This window comes from Grammomys surdaster, unplaced genomic scaffold (assembly GCF_004785775.1).
Source record: "Grammomys surdaster isolate TR1022 unplaced genomic scaffold, NIH_TR_1.0 166, whole genome shotgun sequence".
NCBI classification, from domain to species: domain Eukaryota; kingdom Metazoa; phylum Chordata; class Mammalia; order Rodentia; family Muridae; genus Grammomys; species Grammomys surdaster.
Window position 1 is genome coordinate 8,323,315 of NW_021604614.1, and position 21,240 is coordinate 8,344,554.

Sequence of the window (21,240 nt, forward strand, 5' to 3'; positions counted from 1 at the left end):
ATCTATCTATCTATCTATCTATCTATCTATCTATCTATCTATCTATCTATCTCCCCTGTGAACCGGTCTTTCGACCTCACTGGTAAGTTTGTCCTCATGACTATTGGACAAACTTGCCTTTCACACAAAACTATAAAACTGCAATGTTTCTTCAGAGACACTAGGGGGCGGCATTGCACTGCAGTTCTTGCATGCGACGCTACACTTGCTCGTTCAGTCCCTAACCTCTTCCTTCATAACAAAGCACCTTTGCCTGACTTCTCATCAGTCTGTCTAGACCCCACCCTTCTCTTCTCTCCTTCACTTCTCCTTCCCAGCCTAGACAGTCTATTTCAGGATACTCAGGCCGACTCCTGGGTACTCAGTGAGCTTACACAGGGATGAATCCATTCAGCATCTGACCTAAGACCTTCCACCCACCTCCCTTCAGAAGACCAGCCATGCTTTGTCTTCAGTTGCCCCACCTCTTCCCCAACCCCCTATATCAGGCTGAATATGTCAGAGCCCCCAGCTTACTGATTTTTATGTAGCTTGTCCCACACCAGGTAAAGAGGCCAGCAATGGCCTGAGCAGTGTTGGTGTATTTTATATCTACCTGCACCGTGAGGGGAGGTCTTCAGACAAATTCTAGTCTTAGATGTAAAGCTGCCCATCTGTAGATGTGACTCACATTTCAGTTTGTTGACTAAAATGACCCTCCATGCCACGGTGGGCCTCATCCAGTCAGTTGAAATCTTAAGGACACTAAAGCAGAGATTCAGAGAAAGAGCTCTGCCTCCTGACTGCAGTGTGGAATTCCTCCCTGAGCTTCCAGCCTGCAGGTCACTCCACAGACCATGGGCACGAAGCCAGGAAGGTGGCTCCTGGACATCAGAGCTGCCCTTCATGTCTCCTTTCCCTTTCCTCCTGTTCTCCATGTCCCTGTCCCCCTCATCTATCCATCCATCTATCTATCCATCCATCCATCCATCCATCTAAGGAGTGTGTGTATGTGAGTCTATCTATCCATCAATCCATCCATCACTCATCCATCCATCCATCTAGGCATCTATCTATCTGTCTGTCTATCTGTCCATCCATCCATCTGGCCACCCACCCGGGGGGCCGCCCATCCACCCATCTAGGGAGTCTATCTATCTATCTATCTATCTATCTATCTATCTATCTATCTATCTATCCATCTGTCCACCTAAGGAGTGTGTGTATGTGAATCTATCCATCAATCCATCTATCACTCATCCATCCATCCATCTAGGCATCTGTCTGTCTATCTGTCCATCTGCCTGCCCATCTGTCCATCTGTCTGTCCATCTGTCTGCCCACCCACCCAACCATCTAGGGAGTCTATCTATCTATCTATCTATCTATCTATCTATCTATCTATCTATCCATATACCATTTGTCTGTCTGTCTATCTATCTTCCATATACCATTTGTTTATCTATCTATCTATCATCTGTCTATCCATCTATCATTTATTATCTATCCCATCTCCTCTCTGTCTCTTATAGATCAGTCTTTGTTATCTAACTGTCCACCTATTTGTCTACCCATTATCAGCATAAGTGACAGTTCTCAGCTCACAGTGGCTGTTCTTTCCCTTCCTTCCTTCCTTCCTTCCTTCCTTCCTTCCTTCCTTCCTTCCTTCCTTCACTCCTTCCTTCCTTTCTTTCCTCTCCCTCCTTTGAGACAGGGTTTCTCTGTGTAGCCTTCACTATCCTTGAAGGGAATCCCCTACAGACATGCCCACAGGCCAGTCTGATTTGGGCAGTTCTTCAATCCAGGCTTTAATGACTCTAGGCTGTGTTAAGTTGACAAGTCAAACTCACTCGGGCAGCCAGATGCGGAGGTGGACAAATGGTAATCCAATGTAATTTGACCCTGGATCTGCAACATTTAGAACTCTCCATGATCAATGCAATTCTGCGTATCCAGTCGAGCCATGTAGACTCTTCAACACGGATGTGGCTTTTCAAAGAGAACTGCACTTTATAACGTTCTCATGAACGTATCAATTATCTATCTGCCTGTCTATATTAAGCTATTAATCTGTTAATCATTTGTGCCTGTTGACCCATCTATCCACAATCTAGTAGTGATTTACCTACTAGATTGGTTGGACTGTTGGTCCTCTGATCATCAGGTCCTGTCTCTCCCTCCCTGTACACTCATATCCAGAGGACTCTTATCTGTCTCCATGGAGACCCTGAGGGATGCAGAGTTACTATGTTCCATTTAGCCACTCTGGTGCTTGAAGATGCTGAGCTTTGAGTCCAAGGTCATGTTTGCTTTCAACAAAACCACTCTGGCCACCTGGAGGAGGTTTGGAACGAGACCATCAAATGACATATCTTGTTTGATATTCTTTAAGTGCTGTTGGGGAAAAAGATCACACAGGCAAGCAAGAAAACACACTGTTTCCTCTTTCATAAGAGTGATGGTTAAGTGCAGCTGTCGGCTTGATGATACAAAGAATCATCTGGGAAGAACATGGTCCTAGAGGCATCCTATCAGGATTATGTAAGTAAGGTCAAGTAAAGTCAACTGGTGTGGAACGAACCATCTTTGCTTCTTTGTAAACACCTGAGTATATGAGTCCATTCAGGGTTGCTTCCTCTTGTATACAGGGGTTTAGGGCTGACCACTCAGGAATGAATAATGTAATAGAAGGCTCGTCCCTGGAAAAAATGGATTCTTCCCCTCTCAGCAGCCATGAATTGCCTAGTTCTTCATCTAGGGGTTGGGTCCACTTACACTGGCATGTCCTCTTGTGGTGTCATTGCGCAGGTCTTATTTAGGCGACTTTGTTGTCTGGACCCCATGGGTGCAACCTCCCTGTTGTATCTAAGAGACATCTTACAGTAGATGTCCTGGTCATTTTGCTCTTACGATGTTTCTACCCTCTTTTCTTTGGTTCTTTCTTAGTCTTAGGTGTAGGGATTGTGTTGTAGATGTATCAGTCAGGGTTGGGCACCCCCTGATCACTTGCTCCTCCATATTTTGACCAGTTGTACGTTTCTGGGGTCATCTCCATCTGCTGCAGAAACTTCTCTGATGAAAGGCAAGAGTTCATCTAAAAAATTTGGAGCTAGAATCCACAGAGAAGAGAGTCCATGCTGTGTTTGTCTGGCTCTGGGTTAGTCGCCTCACTCAGGATGATATTGTCTAGAAAGAATCATGTTAACTGTGGTGGGCGGGATCATTTCCTGGGCAGGAGATGCTGGACTGTAGGAGAAGGAGGAAGCCAGGAGTGTCCATCCCTCTCTGCTTCCAGTCTGCGGGTTCCAGGCTGTGTTTGGCTGCTTCAAACTCCAGCTGCTTTGATTTCCTGCTATGACTGACCTAGGAGCTAAAACAGAGCCTTCACTTTTGTCTGGGCGTTTTATCACAACAACAGGAGAAAAGAAACTTAAAGGAGTGACATAACATCTGCCCTCCCACCAGGGGTGAGGATGGAGTGGGTAGGGGGTGGGAGTGGAGCTTCACAGAGCGCGGCCTTGGCTGCTGTGGTGATACCTACAAAGATGTTCTAGTCTTTTCTAATGGCGTCCAGAGCCAAATATTGCCTCGTCTCCCTCTTATCACATTTGTTCCCTTCCACAGCCTGGCGGGGTCCAGTCCCAGCACGAGATCCCCATGATCCTCCCAGCAGCTCCTCGCTCTCTCTCCCGTTTGGCTGGGAAGTTGCTGGCTGGCTCTGAGTTTTCAGGATGGCGGTGAGGGGAGGCGGATAACTGTTTCGTAGCCCTTTTCTGCAAAGGCCTATTTATCACACGCAGATGCAGGAAGTTAGACTCTGATGAGGTGCTTGGCTGTGTGGGAGGCTACGGGAGACACTCTCCCCTTCACACAAGGGAGAAAACGAAGCATTCTTCTCTAAGAAAGGGTCCTGATTGGACTGCCTGCGGATGACAAGTACTGCCAAGTTATAGGAGCCTTGCGTGCAGGGGGAGGGAGCTGAGGGCCAGTGTTTAAGAGCACAGCTCTCTGCCTGGGGCTCCGTGGGCGTCTCCTCCAGCTTGCTGTTGGATCCCTGCGGCCAGACTTTACAGTCTAGTGAGTATGGGGGAGAGGGGGTTGTTCAATGGGCCTCTGAGGCAGAGTGGGCACTGGGGTCCCTGTGAGGCACGAGGGGCTGCACAGGACGAGGTTTGGGTAAACCCTTGTATGTGCCTTTCAGGATGGGGTGCCTGATTCGAGATCCATCATGGTGTGTATGGTCATGCACTGAGTTTCAGGTCTGACTGGTCTAGAAAATATGGGCTGGGTTAAACATCACCCACATCACGTTTATTATTACTGTTGTTGTTGTTGTTGTTGTTGTTGTTGTTGTTGCTGCTGCTGCTACCTCTACTAATTTTATGTGTATGTTTGTCTGCTTGCTCACCACATGCATGCAGTACTAGCAGAGTCCAGGAGGGGGCGCCAGATCCATTAGAACTGGAGATTATATTTGCTTGTGAGTCGCTGCGTGGGTATTGAGTCTCTGGAAGAGCAGCCAGTGTTTTTAGCCTCGGAGCCATCTCTCCAGCCCTGCGTGGTCTTCCTAGTTAATTCCCTCTGTTGGCTGTAATCCAGGGAGGCTTTTCAAAAGATAAAACCGTGTCAGGGCTGGGAAATGGCCTAGTATTTAACGTGCACACCTTGTAAACACAGGGACCTGAGTTTGATTTCCCCAGAATCCTAGTTAAAAAAAAAAATCAAAAGAACACCAGGCACAGTAATATATATTTATAATGCCACTACTTGGCATTCAAAGACAGGAGAATGTCTGGGACTTGCTGGCCACCTAACCTAGGCTACTTGGGTAGTTTCAGGCCAGTGATAAATCCTGATTTTCAGCTCTGTGCTCCTGTCTGGGGCCAAGGACTTCACCACACAGACTGCACTGACAGCGCAGGGGTATGATTCCCTCAGGGTACCCAGGAGTTATAGTTGTTCATGCAGATGATAATAATGACAATAGAAACACAAACACCACGGAGGGACCCAGGAACACCCTGGTAACTTGGTAACTATGCAGAGACAGCCAGTGTCAGCATGGGGGAGGGGTGAGGATGGAAATGGAAGTGTGGGGTGGGGGTGTAGCCCCTGGGCATCATATGACCCCCTACTCAATAGAGAACTCAGTGGAGATCCATAGCAAGGGTTTAGTAGTCACTGGGGCTTTGTGTCTCTCAGAAGGGTCTTTCTAGCCGTGTCTCCAGAACTCTCCTGCTGGGCTCGGGAATGTTGGTTACAGGGTTGGGTTCATAAACGCCGAGTGCACTTTCTGCATAAGACACTTCTAGAAATGTTGCTTAGGACTGTGGGGTTTCCACTTCTGAGTGGCCCCCAGCAAGGATACTGGTTATGGTCCAGATGGCATTGGTCTATAGACTGGTTAGCACCATCTTCAGGAAAGCCCAGGGATGTTAGCAGCTAGACCTCAAGGTGGTCTGGACTGGTCTTGCATAATGAAATGTGCGGACGCCACAGATATTTCCATAGTGGCCATAGGCCAGTTTCTTCATGGTTCATTTAAGGAAATGGTGTTTGTGTGGACCACCTTGTGTGGTCAGGTAGATGAAACCTAGGAGGCAGAGTCACCACCTAATGAGACACTGTTGAAGTGGAAATTTCTGGTTTCTTTGAAGACTCAGTTGAATCCTGTGATATTTTTCTGGATACTGTCTTATGAGGAGATGTTCTGCTGAAGCAGATATGTGGGCAGATGTTTTGCTGAGAACAGAAGTGTGATGTTTTTCTAGCTGCCTGGAAATAGGGCACGTGGTGTTTTGCTAGTGCAGGTGCTTGAGAGGACACGTGATGTTTGGAAAGGATAGAAGTATAGCCCAACAATCAGTGGACGACTCTGTGGCATTGGTTCGCCTTGCTACTCTTTGCTGACTATAAAGAGAAATGTGCCAAAGAACTTCTCTTGATATTGCAGTAGCTTCTTGTCACTTCTGTGCAGATAGACTTGGGATGATTGGCAGAGCCTTACGTTTTCTTCTTGACTGAACTGCTGTTGCTGATTCGTGAATGGTGTTTGCGAGCGGATCGAGCTACAGCTGTTGATTCGTGTGAACTGAACTGCTGATATCCTGACAACAAAGATTGGAATCGCCCCAAAGAACTATTTCTAAACAGGTTCACATCCTCCCTATTAACCTTTCCCTTCCACACCTTCTGGTGGGTGGTGGGCTAGACAGGAGGTTAAAACATTTAAGAACCCTTATTAAGTAGGTTTTGAAAAATCTAAGCCTGCACACCATACTCCCTGGTAGCATCTGGCTCAACTGTTCCTTCTTCTTTGTAGAAAGTGGTGAGCTTCATTTGGTGACACCACCCACAAACAGATGTGTGCAGCTACACATCCCTCAGCAGGCAAGGCCCCATGTTCCTGCATGTGGCCTAAAGGAGGCAAACCTGACATGTGCATGGTAGAATAAGATACCGCTACCTAAGAGAGCCTCCCTATCTCATGCCATGCAGGAGCAACCAGCACCTAGGATGCTGCCCAGGGCTACAAGAAAGCAGATCTCACCAGTCAAAGGCCGAGGAGACAGAGCTGGTGTCTTAGTCACTGTTGTATTGCTGTGAAGAGACCCGATCACTAAGGCAACTCTTAGGAAAGGAAGAAGCACTTAACTGGGGCTGGCTTACAGTTCCAGATGTTTAATCCATTATCATTATGGCAGGAAGCATGGTGGCATAAAAGCAGATGTTGGAGCAGTTGCTGAGAGCTACATCCTGATCCACAGGCTGAGAGATGGGCTCTGGACCTATTAAACCCAAAGCCTATCCCTAGAGACACATTTCCTCCAACAAGGCCACACCTCCTGATCCTTCCAATCTTTTCAAATGGTGCCACTCCTTGGTGATTGGGCATTCAAGTATGTGAGCCTATGTGGGCAATGCTTATCTAAACCACCACAGCTGAGAAGACCATTTGTCCTTTATAAAATTTGCCTTGGTCATGGTGTCACTTCACAGCAATGGAAACCCTAAGACAGCAACCATGGCAGGCAAGCTTCTGCTTGATCAATGAATGAGTGGCTTTTCTCAGCCCACTGCTGGGCTTCTACATACTATGCTAGAACCTTCTCCTTCAGCCATGATGAGCTTAGGGGTGGAGTTATGTGGCTTCTGGACTCTGTACTAGTATTGGGCTTTTTAAAAAGTCTTCCTCTGGCCTCTCATCTTGAGTCTCACAGAGAGATTTCCTGGGCCTTGAGGAAGGGCAATCTCTCTGAATGCACTTCTACATTCTGACTCTCACCATCCCTTTCATATGGCTTTCCTTCCAGGCTATTGATTGACTCTCTATAGTCTAGTGAAGGTACAAAGAGGATAGGGTAACTCTTTTAAAGAAAAAGAGGAAAGTTTCAGGTCGATACCAAAGCTACAATTTTCCTCTGACTCAGCACAACTGCCTCGATCCATTTAATGGCAGCTATCTGTCAATTTAAGTATAGTTTTATGAACCTCCCTAAGAGGAAAGCAGTGCTTGGCTTTTATAGGACCAGACGTCATTGGTATTACCATCTTTTGGATGTAGTGAGAGGGATGGGTATTTATAATAGTGGAAGTGCCTGGAGAGATACAGGATACAGAATTATTCAGGGTTCTGTGAGACCTGTAGGGGTAATGTGTAGGGTCTCAAGCTAAGCTCCTCACCCAGAGACATTGAATACGCCTGGGAAAGTCAAGAAGACTGTGAATGCAGGCTGCAGTTGGGGGAATGGTCATTTAAAGGGTGTGCCGTGGAGACTTCAGTGGAGGTTTATACGGACAGAGACAGGGATCTTAAGAGCCTCCTTAGTCACCTGGAGATTGGGGGCAAGGTGGTTACCTAACAAATCTCAGGGCCCGGAGAGATGCTCGGCCTGTAAAATAATTTGCCACACAAGCATGAGGTCTTGAGTTTGATTCCCATGATTCAAGTTAAAGACCAGGATGTGGGGATACATGCTTATATTGCCAGCTCTGGGGAAGCAGAGATAGTTGGATCCCTGGGCCTCACTGGCCAGCCAGCCGAGCTGAGGTGGCTGGACTTCACATGCATGGGTACATGTATATACACACATGAACATGCACACACATGTGCTCACATATAACCATACACATCTCAGTATGTGAATCCACAGTAGGATTTTTCAGCCTTCAGATTGTAAAAGGGAAACACACAAAGGTAGAAAAAGGCTTAAAAAACCACACAGTTCAGTGTTCTCAATTTCGTCTCTATCGAGGAAGGGGTTGAAGCATTACATTGAACTGGACTCACCTGCTCTCCATCTCTGTGCGTTCAAGTTGTTAATTTGGGCGTGGCGCATTAGGATCTAGATATTGACGAGGCTCTCTAGGTCATTTTGGTGTGTATTGTCAGATAAGAATTTTTTGATAACATGCTTCTCTGTCCTTTATAACTCAAGACTCAGGAATCAACTCCTCTGGGCCATCTTCCTCTGTGAGGCTCAGTGTAGAGTTACAAGACGTCCATGGGCAACTTCAGATCCCCAGTTCCCAACTCAGGAATCTCATTGGCCAAGTCTTGACCAATGAGATTCTGTAGAAGTGACGTAATCCGTTTCAGGTTCCCTTCTTAAAAGCATTTTGCTAGTTGTCCCCACCCTGCTCTCATTGCTACCGCATACTCTGATGCGGAGTATTTCATAGGAAAGAGCTTGGATCCCTCTGTCAAGGAGGACAACCATCTGGAAATCCTATGATTTGTATCTGGCTGTGATGCTAGCATAGTCAAGGTTCACTGATTGAAGACAACAGAATTCCTGGCTCATCTGTTATGAAGTTGACATTAGAATGAAGATGTCAGAGCACATGTGTTGGGGGCAGCCCTGCTTATACACTGAAGGCCTAAAATCAGCCATAGGCCTGACATACATGCCTGCTAACACAAAGTCTTGGGTCTCTGTGGAAAAACACTGAAACAGATGGCTATAAGCTATTGTAAACAAGCAGCTTTGGTGGAAAATTGCCAGCCTGAATAGTCATAGACCTTGTAGATAGGTAGCCTTGGTGGATAGTACCAACTTAGATAAAGACAAGTGAATCATAGGCGGAGTCATAGTGATCTGTCCCCTGAACCTTCACCCAGTTGATACTCTGTTCTGGAAGATATCTGTACTCCCCCTGAACACCTACACTCCTGTGTCATCCCCTTCTCCACATCCTGCCTCTATGTGCATATAACCCTTGCGTGAAAAAGTAAAATCAGTAGTTTGATCAGACTATAGACAAGCTGCTCATTCATTGTCCCCCTCACCCACCCCCCCAGCTCTCTTTCAGGTGATCTCCCTGTTTAATGCCCTGCTGACCAGGACACACATGCAGTGAATGCTGGGAATATCCATGAAGTTCACCTTCAACTGCATGTGCATTTTTTGCTTGTGTGTTGTATGGATGGCTCACCTGTCAATTAAAAAGCTTATGGCCTATGGCTTAGGCAGGAAATAGACGTGGGACACCCAGGAGGAGAAAGAATTCTAGGAGGGAAGAAGGTGGAGAGAGGAAAAAGACATCATGGGTTAGGAGTCAAGAAAGCCTGGCCCTGAGGGCTGACCAGTTGGAGTTAAGAGCAGCCCAGATGAAACATAGTAAGTAATAACTCTGGGTTATCAATAGAAAATAGATTTTAATAGCATGGAGGGCATATATCTGCCCAGTGCTATTGGTGATTAAGGCTTATTGTAAACACAAAGATTGTGTGTGTGATTTATCTGGGAACTAAGTAGTCAAAGGTGGGGTAGAAACCCCAGATTGAGGTTGAATAGTTTCTATAACAGCCCTCTTTCTCAGCCTGGTTCTTTATCTGGAAATGGGTTCACAAGCATACCCACAGTGGTAAAGAAGAAATGAACTATCTATATACAAAGTGCCCTGAGAAAAAAGTTAGGTTTCAGGATTTGTTGATTTGTCTTGACGGGGAGCTAAGAGGGCCTGGTATGTGTGTCTCTGCTTAGGTCTGCTGAGTTGGGGTGGAGGCTCTTGGGGTCACTGGGTGATCTTTCCAGTCCCCATCATTCTGCTGGCCAGTCTTGACATCCAACCCAGCTCGGTGCTATTTCCCAGTTAGAGCTGGCTGCTTGGTCTCCATCCACTGGGTCCAGATGCAACATGTACAACATAGAACCAGCCAGCATTTATAGTCAAGAGCTGAGTTAACTTAGCTGCCATGTATTACCGATAATCAACAGGTTGGCTTAGCCTTGCAATTCTTGACCCCAGCTCTGGCAGTGGTCCGGAGATGAGAGTTCTCCATCTTTGAGACCAACCGTCATAGGGAGAAGCCAAAAGGTCCAAGTGACCTGGCAAGAAAAGTAACTTGATTTTCCCCAGGTCTAAAAGAAAGCTGTGGCCAATCCCCACGTGGGGACTCGAACATCTGCCAGAAAGACACAGGTGCAGCCCCCTGCACTCCTCATCAGTCACCACGGTAGGACAGCCATGGCCAGTCTTTTAATTTCTCTCCTTATTGGTCTGTGGGAAATACTTATATGTGGACAACTTAGTCTTACTGCTTTTGAAATATAAGACTTTCTCCAGATTATTTGTTTTTAATGTTCCTGTCTTCAGTCAGATTGACATGTCTAACCTACAAACACTGTTCCTATTTTGAAAGACACAGGCATGTAGCTCTATTTGCACCCCATATAGATCCTCAGTAACTCCTGTACCATCGTTAAATAATATATAAATTAAACATTGTGACTTTGGCTTATGTGGATAGAGGTTTCTGTTCCTCCGAGGTAGAGGAGAAATCTTGAACAGAACAGAAATCTTGAATTCTGAATTCTGTTTGATTAGAAAATATTCTTTGGGTCTGTGGGGTTTATTGAGCTGGGACTTTATTAAAGTCCTTGTCTCATTAGTATTCATAACCCTGACCCCATTTAAGAGAGAAATTGGCAAATTATAAAAAAAAGAAGATCTAAATCAAATAGCACTTTAAAGCAAACCCATAAGCCAATAAAAAATGGGTGTGGTGGTGTGGCTTATTTAAACCATCAGCACACAGATAACAGGGACCTGTGAGGACTGTGGTGAACTAGAGAGAGGCCATCTTCAGGGAGAGAGACACTTGGGACTGTTGCCAGGTGGAAGAGTGCAAAAAGATACATGGCTCTAGCTCTAGGTAAAGCTAAGGCTTTGTGTGAAATGGGCTGGTTTGAAAGTATTATATCATAGAGAAACAGAACGGCCAGATTGTGCAAAGAAATTAAACATCCGGGAGCTTTGGCTTGGTCTCTGAACACTTGAGGGAGACAAAACCTGAAACATTAGCTACTTAGGGTGGAAATTACATAGACCAGAAAAGCGGGGGTTTCTTTGTTATTTCCCTTCTCGGGTTCAACAATGATGACGGTGAGGATGTTGTCAGTGGTAAATGGGACGGTGCTGCTGACACAGTGATAACAGTGATTGATGATGGTGATGATGATGGTGATGATGATAGTGATGATGGTGATGAAGATCAAGTTAGGAACGGTGATGTTGCCAGGGAGGGAAACGATCGCTTTCTGCTATCACCCTTTTGCTTGTATCTGCTCTGCCATCATCAGATAATTCATCCCTACCATGAGGACAGCCATATACTTTACTGAAATCTCCACCTCCCACTCCCCATCCCCGACCCCACCCCCCTTTAGACGCTCTGCCTCTGACATGCGCAGACAGTGCTGGCTGAGCTCCTTAAGGTTGCGGACACGGAAAGGAAAAAGTATCCTTGGCTATTATCTGGAGTTTCAGCCCAACTTCCTCTGTGGGACATCCTGTGACACCTCCACAGTGGGGCATCCTGTGGCCTTCACTTCTTCCTCCCCCCAACCGCCCTCTAGAACAATGTTTTGTGTCTCTCTCTGAGGATCTCATAGGGTAAGCTCCAGGTCTGGAACCTAGGAGCAGACTCTTGTCTGTACTGGAACCTTCTCTGAGTGCCTCAGTCGTGGGTTGGCTGTGAAGTCGGCCTGACTTGACCTCACTAAGAACAGTGGTGCCTCTGGTGGATAATTAACGTTGCTAATGAGAGCGGCCCACACAGGAAGAGTCTCCTTGAGGTGCCCACGGGTGCCCTCTCCTCATAGGGTTTTGAATAAGTGGGAGACACGCTTTCCAAACAACCTATATGCTAGCATAGTACTCTGCATTTAATTGATTTTTAATTAGAGGCAAGATGCGAAGGCCCGACAGAACGCCCCAGCCTCTGACAGTCAAATGGCGGCAGTGACAAATGGCTCCCTGGTCCGTGGCATTTCCAGTGCATCTGTCAGAAGCAGTTAGGCTTCCCTAACGGCTGGCAGATTCATCTTTCGGAGGAGTGGTGCGATCACTCTGGCCTCTGAATTATGAAAAGTGACAATTTCTCTCTTGTGAATGATCATAGATGGCTGGCACAGCATCTATGGCCGGCTGATTGTGTGAAACAAGCGAAGCGCACCGAGAAAGCCGCATTGCTGTGTTCCGGGCTGCCTTCCTCTGAGGATTTTCTGTGAAATGATGCCAGGGTGGGAGCATCTAGGTCAGGAGGGAGGAGATATTTTAATTTGCAGGGCAGGGGCAGGGAGGGATGACTCCGTGAATAAGAGTATTTGTTGTTCTTGCAGAGTGAGTTCAGGTCCCAGCACCCACATTAAGCAACCCACAACAGAGTGCCTGTAACTCCAGCTCCAGGGATCTAGTGCCCTCTGCTGGCGTCTGTGGGTACTGCACACACTTAAATCTTTAAAAAAAACCTCGTGATGCCTGAAGGGGAGACGATCAACGCTTTGAAGGTCTGATCTCTGCACCACAGCTATGGCCTAGATCCACATCTGTGTGCCGAGGGCCTTTCTGCTCTGTGATCCTGAGGGCTTCAGCTTGGCCAGATGAAAATGAATAATTTATAAGATTTTTTCCCCCTCTGGAGATTTTCAGACTGTGAAATCTACTTAGAATGGGAATTTGTAGTTACAAATATGTGTGTGTGTGTGTGTGTGTGCGTGTGTATGTTAAAGATCATAACACAATTACTTTTCTCTCTCAGTTTACTCTTCCATTGCCAAAGGGAAGATCTTCCATCCCTGCCCAGCCATGACAAGCATGGTCATGTGACTTTCTTCAGCTGATGGACTCTGGGAAGAAATGAATCAGGCAGGAGACGTTCTGTGGTTGATGGGTTGCTCTGTCATGATTCCTCCACTCTCCAGCAGTTCCCTTAGTCTGAATCTCAGAGAGAAAAATCCCAGAGAGACCTGCGGCTGACTAGGGAGAGGCATATTCTTCTGGAGAGATTCAGATTCGTGTCAGTGCATGGGGCTGTTTGTTAATGCAGCCTTGCCTCACTAATGCTGACAGATACAGATGCTCACAGCTACCCCTTCCTACCATAAGGAGTCAGACCAGCAGAGAGGAGACAAGCCTCTTCCCAGCCACTGGCTGTGACTTGTTTTTCCTGTCTGTCTGTCTGTCTGTCTGTCTTCCTCTTCCTCCTCTTCCTCCTCTTCCTCCTCCTCTTCCTCCTCCTCTTCCTCCTCCTCTTCTTCCTCTTCTTCTTCATCTTCTCATTCTCCATCTTCTCTTTCTCTTCTACCCATGGGACCCGTGTATAGTCTGGCAAAAGGGAAAGAGTCCAGAATTTACCTTTATCCCAGAAACTACACTGTTGAAGTAATTATTTTAAAAGTGGCAGCTCCCAATCTGACTTGTTCTTAATCAGCCGCCATCTTCCCAACTAGACAAGACCTGTGGCCACGAGCTGCAGCAGAGCCACTCGGCTCAGGCCGCTGGCTCAGGCAGCCAGAGACACTAACCCTGACACCCACAAGATGCCAGCGTGGGAAATGGCTCTGCCAGTCTTCCATGCTGTCTCCACAAGGCTGGGCTGAGCCCAGACCATCCCGCCATCCATGCGGGCCCAGTAAGAGAATGAGATTCTAATATTTAAAGATTATCCAATAGCTTTATATAGTTGGTAATGCTCAAATATCAAGATGCCCACACAATTGGAAGTGTTAACCAATTAACTAACCTAGATATAAGTTGTTACCCAGGACTGCTCTCAGTACATGCATGGTCCTCCATGGCTCCTACATCTCTGCCCTTTTAGCTCCTCCTCTTCCTTCCCCTCTTCCTCTCCTTACTCCTCCCACCTTAGCTCCTCCCATCTTGCGGGAAAATATGTCACTACACTACACTTCAATTTTCAGCTCAAAACCTAAGGATTTAGAGGTCGGTGCTGGTGTCTGCAGCAGGCAACTTTACATATAGTACAAGTGCTGGGCAGGTGTGATTGAAGGTAGGACCAGGAGAGTTGGGTTCACACTGTTGTTTCCACCAAAAACTGAGTCAGGGTCTTTGAGCCTGGAGGTGTGGGGATGGGGCTCAGTGGGACAGATCCAGCAGGCAGGAGGAGGAAGGAAGAGAGGAGAAGGAAATAATCAAGGACAGGAGGTGGGGTGTCATTGGCAACAGGAAGGCTGCCTGCAAGAGCGACTGAAAAGTCTTGTTACACATGCTTTTGAGACAACAACAAAAGCAGATGCTTATTACGTCAGTAATACTCTCTGGACCAATTTTTCTTTTTGTATGGTATGACTAAACTAAACCCCAGTGGAGAGGTGGATGAACACACTTCCTACAGCTCCCATCCTGGGTTGTCTGTCTACAGGAAGTCACAGCTGAGTCTGACAGTTTGGGTCCTTCCCTGGGGTGCCTTAAGATCTCTGTCTTGAGAACTGTTCATAGTTCAAATCTGACAGTGGAGGCAGACTTCTGTTCCTACCACTTCATAGCCTCCCAGACATGGTGTCTCCCTCTCTGTCCTTGTCAGGCCCTTGGTTTGTCTTTCTCCAGGCTGCACAGGTCACCTAACAGCTTTGCCTCTGACTTCTTGATCCTCCTCCCAAACTGTCTGTCTTAGTTAGGGTTTTACTGCTGTGAAGAAACACCATGACAAAGGCAAGTCTTATAAGGATAACATTCAATTGGGGCTGGCTTACAGGTTCAGAGGTTCAGTCCATTATCATCATGGTGGGAAACATGGCAGTGTCCAGGCAGACACGGAGCTAGAGAAGGAGCTGACAGTTCTACATCTTAATCCAAAGGCATCCAAGAGCAGACTGTCTCTTCCTTACTGGGTGGAACTTGAGTAAAGGACCTCAAAACCCACCCTCATAGTGATACATTTCCTCCAACAAGGCCACACCTCCCCCAACAAGGCCACACCTCCCCTAACAAGGCCACACCTTCTAATAGTAGCACTTCCAGAGGGCCAAGCATATTCAAACCACCACACCACCCTAATCAATGAAGGAATCTTCAAAACCTCTTTCAACAGCCACCACCACCACTGCTGCATCTGGGAACACAACTGCTATTGATTTTGTCACTTATAAAAGTCCCTAAAGGGCTGGAGAGATGGCTCAGCAGGTAAGAGCACTGGCTTCTCTTGTAGAGGACCAGGTTCAATTTACAGCATCCACAGCCATTCCTTAACTCCAGTTCTAGGATATCTAGCGCCCCCTCCTGGCCTCCACTGGTACTTGTATTCACATGGTACACGTGAGCACATACAGGCACACACATACAGATGAATTAAAAATAAATAAGTGGTTTTTTTTTTTTCAGAAGTTACATTTTAAAAACAGAAAACAAAGGATAACAGTGTCTCTGGTGTTTATTCTTGTTGTAAGACTCACCTCACCTAGGGTGATGCGTGCCTCATTCTCACTTTCTGGAAAGGTGAAGTTTGCAGGATAAACAATAAAAAGAAAAGCATTATCTTGTAACGCAAAAAAAAAAAAAAATCACTCACTCACACCGTGCACGTTTCACAGGAAACAGCTCTTGCAGACACTGGAAGCCATTATTGCCAAAACAGGAACTCTGAAGAGACACAGTCAACTTCCTGTTTTGTTAAGTAAAGTTTTATCAGAAGGGTCCTCAGCTGGTCTGGTCCACTCACAGTGACACAGTGGCTTCGACAAGTGCCACGTGGTACCTGGAGAGCCCTGGCATTGTCCGCCCTTTGGAGAAGTTTGCAAACTCCTGACCCAGGAGAACTTCGTTGCCCGGTGTTTGCTATTTAGGGCAGAGCACAGCCATAGTTTTCAGAGTCTAGGACAACTGTACTGGCGTTGTCTGAACACCAGCCAGCCCCATTAGTCTGTGGTTGACCACCTGTCATTATGAGTCTCAGAACTTCTCCATCACCCGTTCAACAAATAGGCTGTGGAGGTGAGGCCGGGCGGGCCATCTATTAGCTTATTAGGGAGCCCAGAGAGGAATGCTGGATTTTTGTCCTCTTAGGAGTTTTATGATGTATGTGGAGCTTTTTATCATTATCTGGCTGACCTTCACACTGGCACCTGGGAGGCCTTTCCTAATGTACTTTCTTCAGAAAGATGATTAAAAGCCAGGGAATCTCGGCTTCGGTGTGACTGCTGTGTCAGCGGCTTTGTCCTCAGTGGCTGAGGAGGAGAGAGAGGTAGGAGAGGTTTAGGACTATGCATCTCCCATGGTTGGGATGTCGGAATGCTAACCTAAATCTCCCGGCTCCCCCACATGGCTGTGCACAGCCTGTCCCTTGTCTTGACCATGTGTGTGATAAGGAAGGATCGTTCTCTCTACTCGGTCATGAGAACCTCAGACCTGAGGTTAAGTGTGTGTGTGTGAGTATGTTGTCTGCTTTCCCAGCCTCTGTAGGCACAGCTGATTGCCTTCAAGTGATGCTTAGTGGTGGGATAGAGGCCTGGCTGTAGCTCTTGTCATCTGATTACTATTATTGAACTAATAGCCCAACTGGATAATTTTCTGGTATTATCAATACAGCTAATTGCTTATCATTTTGTCTCCATTGGCCTATGAACCCAGGCCTGGCAGGGGCCCCAGAGCATCTCCAGACCTCTCTTTCCTGGTAGCCTTTTCAGCATCTTTCACTCCTCAGAATCCTGGAGGCGTCAGTTCATTTTAGCTTCTCTTACTTCCATGGGACTCACACTTTAAGGGCCCTCTTACCATTGTCTCTTTCTTTCTTCCTCCATTCTTTATTTTTATACATCCAAGATATAGAAATAACTCGACAGCGAGCATACGGATGCTCCTGAGAGACTGAACAAATGGCAGTACATTTGCCGTTGTGTGTGTCTCTCTCTCATCTCTGTCTCTCGTCCTCCTCTCTGTGTCTCTGTCTCTCATCTCTGTCTCTCATCCCTATCTCTGTTTCTTTCTCCTTTCTATCTCTCATCCCTATCTGTGTCTCTCTCCTCTCTGTCTCTCATTTCTCTCTGTGACTGTCTCTCATCTCTCTCTGAGTCTTTGTCTCTTTCTTCTCTGTTTCTCCTCTCTATCTCTCATCCCTGTCTCTGTGTCTCTCTCCTCTCTGTCTCTCGTCCTTATCTCTGTGTGTCTCTGTCCCTCCTCTGTCTTTCATTCCTATCTCTGTGTGTGTATCTATCTCTCCTCTCTTTCTCTCTTCCCTATCTCTGTGTGTCTCTCTCATCTCTTTCTCTCTTTCCTATCTCTCTGTCTCTGTCTCTCCACTCTGTGACATTGTCATCTCTCTGATTTCTGCCTGTCACATCACTTTCTCATCTCTGTTTCTCTGTGTCTCTGTCCTCCCTCCCTCCCTCCCTCCCTCCCTCCCTCCCTCCCTCCCTCCCTCCCTCCCTCCGTCTCTGCTTTTGGACCACTGGAAAGGAATCCTTCACGGCTAATGGTCTGGCATAATAATGGACCTTTCTGTGCACGGCTGCAGTGCATGACTGTGTCCCTCACCGCCATACCTTCAATTCCTCACTGACTATTACCAGTCTGCACTCAAATTTCCCCACATACCTCCAAAAATCTAAAGATTTCTTCTGCATCCTTTTTTACTCTTTCTTTCTTGGCGTGAATTTAGAAATGACTTCTCCTCAGGGTCAGATTCCAGATTTTTGTCCCAGCTGCTATTCTGCACAGGAAAATGACCACAGCACTGGCATAAGCCCAGGGTCCCCTGATTCTCCTGTGGGTGGTGGATTCAGGAGTTGGACAGAGACACAGTTGGGGCTGTCACTGCTCTGTAGCTAGTGAGCTCTCCGGCCTCATATGAGAAGATTCCTGGTTGAGCAATGAAAGTAATAAATTATCTGAAGACTTGGCTGCTATCCTGTCGGTCCCCTGAGCTAGAAGCCCCAGAAGCCGGAGGTTTCGACTAGCTGTCCTGCACACATGCCATAGTGGACTAGGCCAACTAGTTTCCTACAAGGCAACTCCGGCTTAAGTGCTTCAACAAATTCTCACTTGGGGGATGGAGTCTGCTAAGTCATAGGACACAACCTCTAACGCTGCAGCTCAGGGGTTCTCCACCTTCCTGATGCTGTGACCCTTTAATATGGTTCCTCATGTTGTCATGGGGACCCTCTCCCACCATGAAATTATTTTGCAGCTACTTCGTAACTGTAATTTTGCTGCTGTTATGAATCATAATATAAATTTTTTTTTGAGATAGAAGTTTGCCAAGGGGGTCGAGACCCACAGGTTGAGAACCTGATCCCATCTCTCGGAGAGGCAAGAGCCCGTCTAGTAGAACAAATGGTTGGGGGACGGGGTGGGGGGCAGGGGATCATGGGCTTCTGTGGAAAGTAGGACTCACCTTATCTAAGGACTTCAGGACCAATGTTGCCTTGGACCCTCAAGGTCAAATGGCTACATTTGCTGTGGATGCAGCCATCTTCCCACAAGGTCCTTTGTGCCTCCCAGGACACACCCCCATCACTGATGCATAATGTCTGTTCCAAAGGTTCTTTAGAATTCTGAGAGGCTCGCTAATGCCCCTACTCCACCCTGCTTCCGTGGAACCACGCTAGGAGGCTCTCCAGTGTAAACCAGTCTCTTGGCTTTCCTGAGGCTATCCCCACCTCGAGCATCTCTGTATCCATTAAGCTGTACTTGAACCAGAGGAATGTGTGATGCAGATGCTCACCAGGTAGCCACGGGATCCAGGGACACACGCAGACCCCGCCTTCCCTCCATCCCCAGAAGCCTGTGTCCCGAGCCATTGGAAACTGCTGGATATTAAAGCCAGCGTGATGCTGTTGGTCGGCAACTGGGAGGGTGCTGTGGACAGCTTTCTTAATGGGTTTCAGGCTTTGGAGGTAAACACATTAGCAAGCTACAACTGCTGTTTGGGAGAAAGCATTTCCCACTGATGATTAGTTAAGACTTTCTGCGAATACTTTTCTACAGAGTTGCTGTTCTGGGGTAGGCAGCAGAGACTCATTCAGGAGAGTGGCAATACAGCCACCAACAACCCCAGAGTGAGCTGGTTGCAGTGTGTGATCCCAAACTGGGCATACAGTTAGTGGTAGTGTCACGATGGTTTGACAGTGTCTCTGTTCCTAGTGGCACCGCACCTCCTGGTGACCTGTTCACTCCATATATTAAAGACTGTTGGGGTAAAATGAATGAATGAATGAATAAATAAATAAATAAATAAATAAATAAATAAATCCACTATGGGTTGGGGAATTGTAGATAACTTGATTTTGCTTGCTCCAAGTGTTTGAAACTTCAAAGTGATGGTACTGGTTCTTTGTCATGTTGTTGTGACAGAATACCCAAGGGGGCTGGAGAGATGGCTCAGTGGTTAAAAGCACTGACTGCTCTTCCAGAAGACCCAGGTTCAAATCCCAGCACCCGCATGGCAGCTCACAACTGCCTGTAACTCCAGTGCTAGTGATCTGAGGGTCTCTTTTGGCCATCACAAACACATATATTATGAACATGCAGGTGCGCCCCCTCACTTTAAAATAAGATACAGTACATACCCAACAAAAGACTTAAGAAGGGAGGATTTGTTCTGGCTTACAGTACCAGGGGAGGATACAGTCTACCATGTCAGAGAAGGCACTGGCAGAAGCCGTGAGCCAGCTGGTCACATTGTATCTGCAATCAGGAAACAGCGACAGTCCACGCCCCCAGGAGGATGGAACCTCCCACAATTCAAATGGGCTTTCTCACTTCCGCCAGCTCTCTGTAAACACCCTCACAGAGAAGCCCAGAACTGATCTCTTCCCTGATTCTAGTTCCTGTCAAGTTGACAGTGTCAGCCATCACAGTGATCCTGTCGAGACTCATCTAGAAACCCACGGAGTGACATATTGTGATGACTTTTTAACTGGTGTATGATTGGTAATCTGGGAGTGTTCGGAAGCCTTGGGACTTGTTGATAAACACGGAAAGAAGTGTTCTTTAGACTTCTCTCAAGCCAAATAAAAATACAGCAAATGTACACAAGGAGAAGCACAGTCTTTTATGATAGTCTGGGATAAAATAACGGGATGACTTCGGGGGTTGGGTGGGGGGAGGGAGGAGGGCACCTGAGCTTGCTTGTGGAATCAGTGGGATTGACCTGGATAAAGCCCTGCTCCTTCCAGGTGACAGAGCCCTCAGCTTACGTAAACTCAACTGTACTTGGTTATTCATCAGTGAGCAGGAGCTCACTGACGTCCCTGGGGAGGGAAGAGACTGTCCAGCCACCTGGTGACAGGACCCTGGCCTGTCCCTGAGTGCCACCTTCTGCGGCAGAGGGAGAGTTTTCTTTTTCTATTCTCTGCCTCTGAATGCCCTGTCCTGCTGGTATGCGGGTGGAATTGGCTTCAGCCCCTGCTAAGGACCAAAGTCTTAACATGATATGTCAGCAGAGTGGCTTCCGGGCTCCTCTTTCTCTTTGGAGCATGTTTTGTTTTTTTTTTTTTTTTCCTAAAAATAAAAACATAATAAAAAATTAAAAATTAAAACAAAAAGAAAATAGAACAAAAGAATAACACTAGATTTTTTTTTGTCTCCCAACTCCCTCCTCCAGTCATTTAGAACCCGTTAAAGCCACCCACAGACTTTTAAGTGGGGTTGCTGAGAGAGAACTGTTTCGTGCTTTAATGTCTTTTTTTTTTTTTTAAATCTTTGAGACGCTTCTTCTGTGAACAGGAAAGCATCCTGGTGTATGCCGAGCGTAAGAGATACCCAAGCTTGTGTTTCATGAAGTTAATGTCCATCACAGCTCTCTCCCTAATGAGCTCGGAGACATGTCTCCATCTCACACAAAAGCGCGTCAGCGTGCAGGAGATGGTGTTGGCATGGGTCTGTTCTGGCCGGGAAGGAGTTCAAGAGTGAGCCCCTGGGCAGGGTTCCCAGTGATTGACAGCTGGGTATGCATGGGCAGCGAATGCTTCCTCCGGGTGGGGCTGGGGTCGGTCACTCTTCTGCGATTTACTTCCCAAG